Raw genomic sequence first — 12,619 nt, 5'->3', positions numbered from 1 at the left:
TAAGACAGTGTCGGATGGCTGTCATCGGTCAGCGGTCGCTACCACAGTACGTAGTGTGTGTGCGATCAGGCGGTGATGTGTGTACGCTATCCGCGTGTGTATCTACGCTCGTTCCTTAAGGAACAGTTCGCACGAGTGTTCGTGCATTCGAACGTGCTTGCGTGCGTGCGTACGTACAGAAACCTATTCGCCCTCGTGTTTTAGAGTGCTCGTGACAACGCGTTGTTACAATCGTGGCATTGCCCACTACGTTCATCGAAAGTGCACGCCGTTGTTACGTTTGCACATTCAACTCGACGTTGCACCTGTTTTCTTTGGTCCTGGTGTCGTTCACCGAGGCGTCTGGTCGCCCCACCGTCCTCACTTCCTGTCTATCGTAAGCGAGCATTCAATTTCCTAGTAATCAATTGAAAATCCAAACGACCGAACAAAATTTCGTGATTTATGTTTTGGACTGTCAATTTTGTTTTATGATATTATCGTACGCATGTGGGATGTTGGTTCAGAGCTTTTTAATCAAATCTACTTGTACGTGTGAAATACATCGATCTTCTCGATGGCATACGACTGTTTTGGTAAGTGCCAAATAAGGATTCGAATTGGCATTGCATCGAAAGAGAATTATTCGCGATTGAAAGCTGCTTCCTACACCTGCTGCATGCAGTTGGGTTTTAATGGACAATCGGTAGAAGACATCTACGAATCGATCTCAATTTCTCGGATCATCGATCGCTTGAAATCGATTCGCCGATTGCGTTCGCCGCTTACAGTGCATCGTTATTTTCGTTGCATAATTATTGTCCCTTTTTTTTCCGGTGATGAAATCGATGAACCGTGCCAATGTATAGTTCTTTCGATTTCAGTCGCTCTTACACTAATTTCGGCATCGCTATATGCTCTTGCTCGATCGATTGGCAAACTTCCTTTCTTCGAGTCTATCGATATCAAGAGTTCATTCCACTGTACAAATTTCACGTAATTTCTTAATATTACTTCGAGGCTAACGCACAAAAATTCGCGAATGTTGAAGATGCGCTTGCGCATCTTATATCTTAGTTATCTGACACGCGGATAGACCTAATCTATGGCCAGAAATTATCTTCGATTTCGATTATTATGACCACCAAACGAGGTGCTCACAGACCAAATTGGTTAACCCCACTTTTTGAAATTTTTCAAATTTTAATATCAAGCGCTTGATTGCTGCTTATCTTGTATGATTTCATCAGTTTATCGTATATAGTTTCATCAATTTTCTCTATTGTTTGCTTCGTGGAGTTAATCGATTTGACAAATGAGCGGCCCGATTATTCCATTCTATTAAAATAAGATCAACGTGTGATTTGCTTCTTAGTCAGTGGGATTTATCGAGATAAGGAGCCATTCACATTTGTCGAACGTGAACGCATCTCCACGGTCGTAAACGATAAATCGTGCAAAAGGATGGTGCTTTCGTCCAAAATCAAACTCGAGAGTGTTCTTTGGTTCATGGTGGCAATAATTTTAATCCTGCCGCTAGGTGTGTTCTACCATCTTTCCTACGTTTCATGATATTACATTTTGGCTTAAAGAGGATGTTCCTCTGCGGAGGATTACTACATCGGTCGAGATTGCGAAAACTGTATTTGATGCCATACATCGATGTTTTCTAAGAGTGCAGCCATGCATTTCTTCCGCTGACTAGTGCAGAAAAGATATATCTTTGTTCGAGAATCTCTCATGGTTATGATACATACATATAGAAACGAACCGAAACACGCGATCGTAATACTTCGTGCACACGTGCGAATATATGGTCACATAGAACGATACAGTTTCTTTAATCGACTAAACGGAATTTAAGTCGTTGACGTAGTATTGTTATTGAATGTCAAACCTGCTGACTCGTTAATTCAAAGTCCCCATGGATAGTATTTGCCGGTGATAGAATCAAATCGAATAAGCTTTCATAGATACGGATCAAATTCAGTATCTAATGTTCTCTTCACAGGGTTCGAATAATTATTCGCAACTGTTTTGAACGAACGCTTATCGGCGTAATGATAACGAATCATCGAACGCAGTGGACGCTTCGTGTATTAATATTAATCACGTATGAATGTTATCAAAGTATGTAAATTATTGAACTAATGGTAAACTAGTGGTCCATAGTGTTATACTTGTTTTCTTTTAGATTTTTCATATGAAATTCTAATTAAATCCATGGTATATTAAGATTAAATACACGATTGCTCGGTATTAATTGGTTTTTTTAATATTATTTCTGGAATTGATCACGGTGGACTATCCGGTACGGAGGAATCTTCCTTATCTTGTTTATATTTAATTAAGAAAACACGCTGCTACGATACTGGATAATACTTACACACGTCAATCTGTTCGTCGCGCGTTAATTTTTAAAAATAAACTGCGATGTGACTTTATTTGCGACGTACCTGAACTCGCCACTAATATTCGACGATTTTCGTCATGTCTTTACGTATCAATTTATGTCGTGCAATTTATCGTTGAATACGAATACGACAGATCGAGGGCGTGCGAATGTCGTACACAGTTATTTCCTCTACGGTTTTGTTCTTCCTTCCATCTTTTCTTTTTCATCATTTTCTGGGCGTGACAACCGGTCGATTCGCAGAGCTACGCACAAAGGAAACGTTATTTTTAATTTCAATGACATTACGCAACCTATAATTTGTATCGATTTTGCCAAGGGAGAGAAAAAAAAAATTCTTCGTGTAACAAAGCATCGAATGGTTCATTGAACCGTTCCTTTCTCCGAGTGTTCGCCGAGCGATCTCGCGTCCCGGCGAACGCGTATCATCGATTACACATTGTTAAGGCGATCTACATTATGATGCCGCTCGCAGGCCATCGAGGTTGCACTTGCACTGTTGCGTGCACGCGTTTTATATTTAGTCCCCTCCCCAGCCACTTTGAAACTTTCTGCAACGTTTGGGAAACAAACAATCCGGCGGTGGGTCGCTATAAATTGCAACAACCAGCCTTCTCTACGGTATCTCTTTCGGCCGTTTCAACACCTTTTGCATCCTGTTGCACACATCCTGTTGCGGCAGGGGTGGAGGTTAATCGGAACCAGTTATCGGTGGCACATGCCGGTCAACCGCTTAACTCTTCAAGACATTGCGCTTCACAAAAGAGAAATAGTATCGCGCGAATACATCCCAACGCTCAACTATTAGCACCGATATTATCGATCTAAATAAATTTGAGTAATTGTAAATTCCTTCTTTCAAATGATAAATTCAAGAATTTTCATAAAAGACGCATAACGTGATAGCCATATACAGTGGTACGCGAATGTCGTCCAGATAGATTTCTTATCTTGAAAGCGATACTTTAAACAATTTTAACCAATATCGTACGACGTATCGTACATAGTAACGATTATTTGTTACATTGTTTTCCTTTAGTCGCCATAGTCTTCCACTCAATATCAGTTCAATTTAATTTCTAGCTTTTAAAATATAACTTATAAAGTATCCGTCTGATAACTTTTCTACACCGTTGTGAATCAACATTAATTTCTAACACTTTGATCAAATTCAAACACTGTCGCTACAAATCGACCAATGTGCCAATTCTTACAATTAAGGTGTACACGATCATGGATCGAGCTCGTAAGTGAAACCACGTCGTTCGTTATTTTGTCAGGGCTCCAGCTGCGACGATGATTGCCGATCGCTCAACGTTCCAATCGACCATTACGAAAGTAGACGCACCGTCGTCGCGATCGTTATCGAGATATGAAACTACGAGTTTGCACGACGCTATGTTTCACATTTCGCTATCTGTGTGTTTTCTCGAGACGAAAAATTCGCGAATCGTACGAAAGCGAAACGAGATATTCCGATCTGACGTCTAGTTAAATCTTCCCGCGGTACCCATCCGGTGTATTTCCTCGTAGTTGACCTACTCCGTAAGGTTCTTCTCCGTAGAGATAGCCGGTTTTTTGCTTCTGCGTTTCCAACCGGTCGATCGAACTCGTCTCTCTTTGCAAGCACGGCTGATGGAAACAGGTGTGTCGGAAATATTTAGAAATCGCGCGAAAACCAAGCTTTCGCTATGGCAAGGACAGGTGCTCGGGGGCTTTTCAATTTCTCCGGTGTTTCGATAAAACGATATCGAGAATCGCGTTTTCATCGATTCTCAACCGTGAGAATCTCAAAGACGGTCTTCGGTGTTTAACTGTGCTGCGTTCCTTTTTAATCATTTCAGACTCGATCGTGTTTTTTACATTCGATAAATAGACTATGGATGTCTATGCAAATTCGTATTTTTGTAAATATATTTTACGTAAATGGAACTTGGGTGGAAAATTGTTTTACCTATTAAATATCGCGAAAGATTTTGAATATTCATTTTGAATATTTTATACAATTTGCATATTACGCGCATCCCCACAAATGTATAAAAATCCGCGGTCTATTGACAGATGTCTTAAGTTGGAGGAAAGTATAAAAGGATTCCATGGCGGAGTGTAGATCGTAATGGCGTAAATCAAGATTTTGAGAATTTGAATTTAGTCACGTATTTCAACGTTTAAAAGTATCTATCGTCCTTTTAATTACAGAATTTCCTAGCAATATCCGTTTACGTACTAGCTTGCAAACTTTGAAAAATGACATAGGATGTATCCCTTTTACGATAAAAAAAGAACGAAATCAATTCACGGAGTAATTCCTCCGGAATAAATTCCTCGAAAAAGTCCCTTCTTTCATCCGCTTACGTATAAGTTCGCCACTTTTTTTTTTTTTTTTTTTTTTTTTAGATAATATACGACATATCCCTGTTGCGATAAAAAAGGAATCATCCGATAGTTGCTCCGTAATAAATTGCTGAAAAAATTCCATTCTTTCACGAGCTCAGAGATACGGCCCTGTCCTCCTAAACACGTCTTTCATTAACACGTCGCTACTTCGACACGATATCCATTTGAATTTTACATCACCAATTTACACTTCTGCACTTTCTTAACACATAGCCTCGTTATAGCAAAATGGGAATGGCTGTCGGCCAACTTGTCGGCAGAAACTTTTTCTTCGAGCTGTATTTTTTCCAATATACCACGATTTGCTCCAAATTTTATGCATAAACTCGACGAGCTTCGTCTGGCGCTATGGAACAGTCGCGACGGAACGTTGTCCAACTCGAAAGATTTTATCCGAAGAAACCTTTTTTTAGAAGAATTGCGCCGATTGTTTCGCGGGCTACCAGGGAGAACAATCGTCTCATCGTGCGGTTCGTTGTCCCTGTGACACAGCGAGAAAATAGAGACGCTGTCGATCGAAAGGAAGCTGGAATTTTGGTTGAACCGACGAAAGTCTCTTGGAACGCGTATCGTTTCTCGATAGAACGCCTACAGTTCTCGGTAATCGAATAGTTCGCTAATTGTACCGCGGTTTCACGGCTCGTTGTCCACCTTCCTGCGATTCAGAATTCCTTCGAACGATTCTCCATTCGGTCGACGATAAACGGGTCGATACGTAGATAGTTGGGAAACGGAAGACACTTCCTGTAAACGTTAACACGAGCCTCTTCAACGTCTGCTCGCGACACAGGCGCCGGTTTCTCGTACAAATGTTCCGCACGGAAGTGTGCTTCCACGTGTACTTTACTCCCATTGTGTCTTTTAATCCCGTTAAGTTACTTATTCCTTTGTTCCTGAGACGTATTGCTAGCAGGAAACTTATTGAGTATTAGAGCCATACATTTCTGACGCACCCTTGTATACAATTAACACTAGAACTACCACTGGTTTTACAATTTTATTTTAAAATTCCTACTTCGTGTTATATTTTTCCCCTGCAATGATGTAATGACTAACTAGCAACGATAACTAAAAGAATAATATAACGAATTTTACTTTGTTTTTTATGTATTCAAACTGAAAATAACTTTGTATCAAGACTACTTATACCAATACCAGTCAAAATAATTGATACTTGTCAAAGTGTAAAAGAAAATTCCGGATCGATCGCTAGATCGCTAGATGCTAACACATCTACAATTTTATAAATTTGTCAATCCTCGTTTAGGGATCATGGTCCCAGATGGATTAATAATATCAAAAATATATTACATAACATGGAATTCCTTCTGTAAGAAAGTAATAATTCAATAAATATAAAAATATTCTATTATTAGGTATTTTTTTAAAAGACCCGTCATTTTGACTGGTTTTTGTAAAAATAGCTTCTTGTTAACTATCGGTAGTTCTAGTGTTAATGAATCTGTAGGATGTCGTAATAATCAAACTGCGGATATCTGCGCAAATTCATATTTTTATGAATACGATTAAAGAAATGATACCTACACAGAAGTCTGTTTCATCCGTTAAATAGTAGACGTAACGAGGATTTTACTTTGGATGTTATACATATTTTTGCAGGTTACATGCATTCTGTGCATTGCGATACGTACATATAGGTACGTGTATTGATCTATTTGAAGTTCCCTATATTTTGTACCTTGCAAGTTATCTTCTACAAGCTGTTATAATGACTCGATACGTATTTTAAATCGAACGAAGGGAAACAAAGGTGGGACGAAAAGAAAGATGCCGACGAAAATTTCTATTTCCTTCAGTCTGAAGGTGTAATCTGGTGGACTGGCACGGATTCGTAAAGTTTCGTTAATAAGATTAATTCAGTTGTGCGAAAGGTCTCAGGTAACGTAATGATCAAACTACTCGAGATAATGTGGATGTACTGGATGAAAGTTCATCTCTGTAGAGTTTACGCGGATATAATCGAATTTCCGTGAACTCTGTGCATTCGAACTTTCATAAATTCATAGAATGTTACTGGACGACGCGACGACGCGACGTTAACGGATTACGGACGACAGCGTCCCTTCCCTCGGGTAAAGTATCGCGTCCTTCGTCGCCGAGAACCTTTGTTCGTAATCCTTTTTTTATTCTCCGTCGTTCCTTCTTATTCCACGTCGTTTCTCCATTATCAACAACGACGTTAATTTACATGTAGTGGCAATTTATCGCATCTCTACACGACGTTGACTTTCGCCTCCCTGTGGGATGGGAAATACCGGTTTATTCCAATCAGCGATCGTTCTAATCGGCCTATCGATCTCTCTCAGCGAAATTAGCTCTCGTTACAGGACAATACAGGGGAGTCGCGATCGCAAACACGGGGAAAAAAGGTTGAACGAAACAATGAACGCATCGGTTCAAACAGTAACGCGATGGTAAAAATTGCAATTACGCTAATTGGCTTTGCAATCTGCTCGTATGGATAATGTAAAGTAATCGAGGAGAAATGCTAAATGAAACGTTGCATCGATGCAACGTTGATCCTTAACGCGTTAACTGCCACGCGAATTTGATATATTTGGCTCTGGTTGCTGCGGTAGATTCAAATATATTGCATCGTGACATTTCATTTGTACAAAATATGGTCATATTTGCACACCTTCGTCTGACAATATTATCTACAATGGCTACGAAAAATACTTGTTGCATTTATCGTAGCATTTGATTAATTAAATTCAAGTATATACAAATACGTGTATATTCAGATAGTTGGAAACGAGATATATTAGGTTGTCCGAAATGTTTCTTCCGTTTCATAAGGTGGTAACAGATGAGCAACAATTTCTGTTTTATATTATTTTATACTATTTTAATTCAATAAACTAATATAAAACAAAAAACATTGTGCGTCTATTATTTCCTTAGAAAACGAACGAAACATTTCGGACAACCTAATACAACCATGGAAATGAGACGTAGAATCTGATTAAAAATACGCCCCGTTAGACAATAAGATTAAGTAGAAATCCTCTCAGCAGCCATTAAGTAAATCATTCTTACGTTGATAGTCGATGAAGTTTATCTCATTTTAATGATACCGGAGGATTTAGTAACGCGATTGAAAGTCTGGAAAACATCTCGAAAGACGCGAGGCAAGTTGCGAGTGAAAGTAGAGCGTTTGTCGATACAGAAACCATCGTGACGTTTAATCGAATTTTCTATAAGCGCTCTTCCTCCAGACGCGTATCTCTTCTCGTTCATTCTTTCGTTGACAAATGACTGAGAGAGTTGAGGGCGAGGGCAAGGCGAACCGGAGTGCATGTGCTCCAGGAAAGAGAGCGCAAGGAATACTCACGAAGCCGGCCTTTCACCTTGAAACAACACAGCCCGAAATAACCGGGCGTTCTCTATTTTCGGGCAACATCTCGGATGGTCCTCGAGTACGTTTCACTCTAACGCGTCTCTTAGCTGACATTCACATAGCTACGTGACGTCTGCGTACACACGTAGATACCAAGTGGCGATAAACAACCCCCGTTTACCGATAAGCGCCACGCAAATCGTTGTGTCCTTACTCACGTTCCGATGCAAAACGGTACGAGACACGTTCACGAGTCTGCTACCCGGCTTATCTGCTCTCGCAGCCGATACTATCATTCGTGACATTTACACGTTCGATCGAATTTTTCACGAACGTTTGTATGAAAAATTTCGCGTTCCTCGTTTCATCGCCAGAAGCTAGAGAAACTCGACGTACTACCTAATATGGAGGGAGAGTGTACTTCAGGAAAACTTCTTTTCATTTATGTAAACTCGCCTTCTTGATACGTACAAGCTGAACTTTCTTTCCATGATACGAGACAACTATGCTGCCACGAGAGATACTACAAAGAATAAATGTTGCGATTAGAACGCGGATATTTATGCAAATTCATGGTTTTATTAAGATCCGAAGGAAAAGCTCGAGGACGTCATTTGCAAAATGCGATAGATACGACTTTAGGAACTGGGCTTCCGAACGGCGATTCTCTGTTGTTCGTTCGAAGGATTCACCGTGTTATTGTCAGCCACGCTTTTTATTCAGTTCAGCTATCGTTCCTTTACGAAAACGCGTATCGCGTGTTCGGTGATTCTCGGTAATGCAACTGAAGATATAAAATCTGGATAGGAAATCGTTTTTAGCGTTTGTTATAGAGCGTGCTCTATCCTGGTTGTTTTGTACGTCTTTACTCTTTCGCGTGGTTATCTCACTCCGTAAAGCTTCGTTCAGATTGGTCAAGCTATTCGAATTCAATACGTGAAGTATTGTTCGTTTCTCGAGTCCGAACAATTATTTTCGATACAATGAAGAAGATGGACAACTGAAATTTCATCGCGTCGCAAAGTTCCTAGATCGCCATAGCAGGATAGTAATTATCACGGCGAAAACGAAGAATATAAAGCAGAGACCGAGAGGCTGAACAATACGTGCGCCACCGGCATAATTTTCACGATAAGGACCATCACAATGAAACGAATTTACGGATCGTTGGAACTCGGAGGCGCGCGAAATTTTCACGATATTTTTCTCTGTGACGAGGCACCGGTCGACGGCGCCAACCCTTCGATCCATTTCCACCAGAGACGGAACGAGAGAGAGGAAATAAATTCTGGGTTGTCTTTCGTAAAAGGTATATCGAAGATACTATCGCTAATGCGAAAATCTTTCGATAATAGAATTTGTCGTGGTTTCATCGGATACTGTATCAAGGTAGTAAGTCCCTGTAAGGGATACGCTGATGCTTCTTTTTTCTACTTTACTGATCATCCTTCGAGCCTGTTGCGATCCTCGAACTTGCTCTCATTTTAGCAAACAAAAAACATCTATGCTGTTTTGAGAAGACGCTTAACATAAAACTAGAACGAGTAATCACGCGCATGTCGATAAGAATATTTTCATATCTTGTTCAAATTTCAGATGTTTTTAAAGTTAGAAAATTAGAATTGGCTCGAAGATGACCGAAAACGGGTTTAAGGACGGAATCTCTATATCGAAGAACGTAACCGAACCTCGAATCTTGTTACGATTCGTGCCACGCAAGAATCATCAGCGAGCTTCTTTCCTCTGCAATGACCAAGTCTCAGTGTCTACTTGGAACATAGCATCAAGAGAATAGATTTAACGAAGGAAAAAAGATTGATTAGGACAATGAACGTGGTTAGCTTCTGGTACGGTCAAAGTCGTTTCGTCGGTTTACCGAAATTTACAAGAGCAGTCGAATTTACGAAACACGCGGTCATGAATAGCAATGAACTTTGTTTTTCCTTTCAATTTTCTATTTCTTTCCATTGCTACATTGCAGTTCTTTTAACGTTGTTTTATTGCCAATACGAAAATATCAGGTGAGTCGAGGCTAAATTATTAGCTTTGGCCAAAATGTGTACGTAAGAAAGTGCAGATAATTGGAATTTTATCTTACGAAACAGTTCGTTACAAAACTACAGGTTTCTAAATAACAGAGAAATAAATGGAATTTATTGGACAGCCAAGTAAAGCCTAAGTAGTATACATATAACTAATATATAAAATCTAAGCGAAACAAAACATAATTTCTGTCGTGTCATAAAAGAAATTTTTAATCTAATGTGTGATACTAACAAATAATTATTTTACTGAACGCTCATAATGTTCGTTTTTCCCTCTATTAGTGTCATTAAATGATACAATTATACCTAAGCTGTATTTATCCATATTGCCTGAGGCCTGCAGTTTCCCGCTGCGAACTTCTATGTATTTATGGAAAATTTAACGATGCGAAAATGCATAAAGCGCGCATAATATCCAGATGAAATCATTTTCACCACTGATTATATATTTAAAATAACAATTGATGCTATTAATATTCTACTAAATATGTCCGCAGCCCGTATTGCGATGTTAATGAAATTTTAAAAAGTTTCATATAACGCATGTAATATATTCATGAAACTGCTCGAATACCTTCGCGAGTCGCTATAAGTAACATTTAAAGATATTTTGCAGAAGAAACATATTACAACCGTCCGTCAGAAAAGAACCTTCGGCCAGAAAATATTTTCCTTTTTCCTTCCGAAGAAGATTAACATTCAGTCGATTTGGGACGAGCATGAAAGACACAGAGAGAGAGAGAGAGAGAGAGAGAGAGAGAGAGAGAGATCTACAGAGAAATTTGGGAAACATAATGGCGCAGGCTGCATTTTACGAAAGACAAACGAAGTTACTTAGAAAATTGGAGGAGAAACCGAGAGATTCGTGGATAATATATTCGATGTAGAATACACGACGGTGCTATTCGTGATGCTTCTTCGTCCAACGAAATGCTGGGATCATAAACAAGGCACGTTGAACACCGAAATCGTACAAAAGCCAAAAACAAAGCGATGTTCCGTAGGAACCCGATGAAAACCCGAGCTTGCACCGATACAGATGCGCGTTGCGTTTAGGTGCAGCTGTTGTACTGAAGTATGGCGAAAAAAGGGAAAAGAACGTCGTTGCCCACATTCTCGTCGCAGTCTACAAATGAAGGCTTTTACGCCTAATACCTCGTTTCTCTTTCCTCTTTTCTCTCACACTCCTTTTCCTTTCTGCATTCTACTTTCCGTTCCTTTTCTCCCAGAAATCGTGACAATACACCTTGCATTTGCACGATCCCTCTCTCTCTCTCTCTCTCGTGTTTCGTTCGTTCGCTTCGAAATAGATCGATGATCCTTAAGCCGCGAGAGAAGAGAACCGATGAATGAAAAGATATTCGTATTTCGTGCATCAACTTCTCTAAGCTAATCTGAGCCAGGAAAAGATATATCGCAAGGGGAATAGCATAGACATACAGTGACTATAAAAAGATATTGGCACGCTATTGTATTCGTTATAGTAATTACATACTAATTAAATAGATTAAGGTATATTGAATTCTGTATCGTTCAATAGTATTTTCGTAAGATTACAAAAATTCGACATTATGATGATGAAACGTAGAAAATAAGGGTATGTACTGTATGTACGTTACGTTTGAATTAATCTACACAAGTACGAGTATTAATATTCAAATATTAATTATTGTATTATTCAGAAAATTTATTTTTACAAGTAACCATTAAACTATTTGATGTCAAATAGCTCTTCGATTTCACGAGATTCGATATACCTACAGAAACGCCTAACAAAGATATCGACCATTGCCGAAATTCCAAATAATCGGAAGGTTTATCTCGGTAAAGAGTAGAGTCCGAATGTTTTGAAAAGACACTGCGTTAAATTGATGTATTCCAAGCAATGACGAACAACGCAAACAAGCGGTCAGCAAAGCACATATTACATAGCTTGGAAACGTCGGATCGGTGAAAAATGAACGCAAACGTTTCAGTACTGTCACGTATTTCCGTGCGATATTGCGCGTAGAATGAAAGACTAAGTCCTGCGAGTAAATAGGGACAATTTAATATTTCCATAGTGGAGAAACTGCGAGAAGAGAAGTCAGTTTTTAAAGCTCCGCGATGTGCCGTATATCTGCTTGTTATTCCTGCATGTTGCTCCTTTCGATCGTATTTCGCATGCGTTTTGCGAGCTACATGCAAATATCGTGCATTCGCGGAACATTATCGTGGCTCGTGCCACGGAATACAAACTTTTCGATTCTATCCGGTGGCCGACGAACGCTTCTAAATAATTTGAGTCCGTCTCGACGGGCAAGCAGAGGGCCTTGGTTCCAATTGCTTCGTACGAATTCCGATTGTGTCACTTCTAAATCTACGTATAGCAGGCGGCCTTGCGATCATTCTTCGATGTCTTCGTTAATCGTAACCCTAGAATCA

At 39.6% G+C, this 12,619-nt stretch overlaps 1 protein-coding gene across 1 annotated transcript in view; it reads left to right on the top strand.

Annotated features, from left to right (window-relative positions):
• The first annotated feature begins 45 nt into the window (after positions 1-45).
• Positions 46-12,619, top strand: part of LOC117230611 (protein phosphatase PP2A 55 kDa regulatory subunit) — a 44,879-nt gene continuing 32,305 nt past the window's right edge. Inside the window, exon 1 of the mRNA XM_033488219.1 lies at positions 46-376. The gene's annotated coding sequence lies outside the window, so the exon portion shown is untranslated. The remainder of the gene's footprint in view (positions 377-12,619) is intronic.

The sequence above is a fragment of the Bombus vosnesenskii genome, unplaced genomic scaffold, assembly GCF_011952255.1.
Source record: "Bombus vosnesenskii isolate JDL3184/JDL3185 unplaced genomic scaffold, Bvos_JDL3184-5_v1.1 scf7180000013267, whole genome shotgun sequence".
In the NCBI taxonomy this organism is placed as follows: domain Eukaryota; kingdom Metazoa; phylum Arthropoda; class Insecta; order Hymenoptera; family Apidae; genus Bombus; species Bombus vosnesenskii.
Note: the sequence above shows the minus strand (reverse complement) of the source record. Positions and strands in the feature narration are given on the sequence as shown.